Below are 1,226 nucleotides of genomic sequence, written 5' to 3' on the forward strand. Positions count from 1 at the left end.
TATATATTATATATATATATATATATATATATATATATATATATATATATATATATATATATAATATTATATATATATATATATATATATATATATATATATATATTTATATATATATTATATATATATATATATATATATATATATATGGTATATATATATATATATATATATATATATATATATATATATATATTATATATATATATATATATAATATATTATATATATATATATATATATATATATATATATATACATATATATATATTATATATATAAATATATATATATATATTTATATATATTTATATATATATACATATATATATATATATTTATATATATATACATATATATATATATATATATGTATTATATATATATATATATATATATATATATATATATATATATTATATATATATATATATATGTGTGTGTGTGTGTGTCTGTATGTATGTGTGTGTGTGTAAACATGTATATATACATACATACATATATATATATATATATATATATATATATATATATATATATATATATATATATATATATATATGCGGTCACGGGAGCGCATATAAGCATGCAAGCATGCATTTTCGCGTAGGTCCTGCATGTGTATATAAACAAATGTCCATTCTCACTAGAGTAGATCGAGAGGTAGTGAGCTAGGTCGGGGTATACTAAGATCTTATAATATGCGAGACGAGCTCAAACGTGTTATTGGAGATTAATGGTAGTCTCCTGACTAAAATTACTTCCCCCACCAAGAAAAATTAAGGCCGGTAGGTGGGGTATCTGGCCCCACCCCTCTTAAATATGATTTCCCAGTCAAGACAACGGCCCTCATTCCCTGGAAGTGAAGGAGCCCCTGGTCACAGTGGCGATCAGGATCATTCTGTAGCAAAGGGTGTTTAAAATATTCGGTTAGATGATGAATCTTTGCACATACACTGTAAGGACTCTGAGAACAGAATCTGACCTTTTGACACTGCTTGAGGAACTTTCATTTATTAAATGGGATATTGTAGGACTTTCTGAAGTTAAAAGACTAGGCAAAGAGCAGAAATTACTAAATGATGACACTTACTATATTGGAGAGGTAAACCCCTGGATAGCAAACAAGAATTGGGAGTAGGTTTCTTAGTTCACAAGTGCCTCGAAAAGAATATTAGTTTCTGTAATACTGAAACTAAACAGATATAACCTAAAAACTATCCAAG

This window comes from Penaeus japonicus, unplaced genomic scaffold (assembly GCF_977035675.1).
Source record: "Penaeus japonicus unplaced genomic scaffold, GWHDUDI00000001_assembly GWHDUDI00000030, whole genome shotgun sequence".
NCBI lineage: Eukaryota > Metazoa > Arthropoda > Malacostraca > Decapoda > Penaeidae > Penaeus > Penaeus japonicus.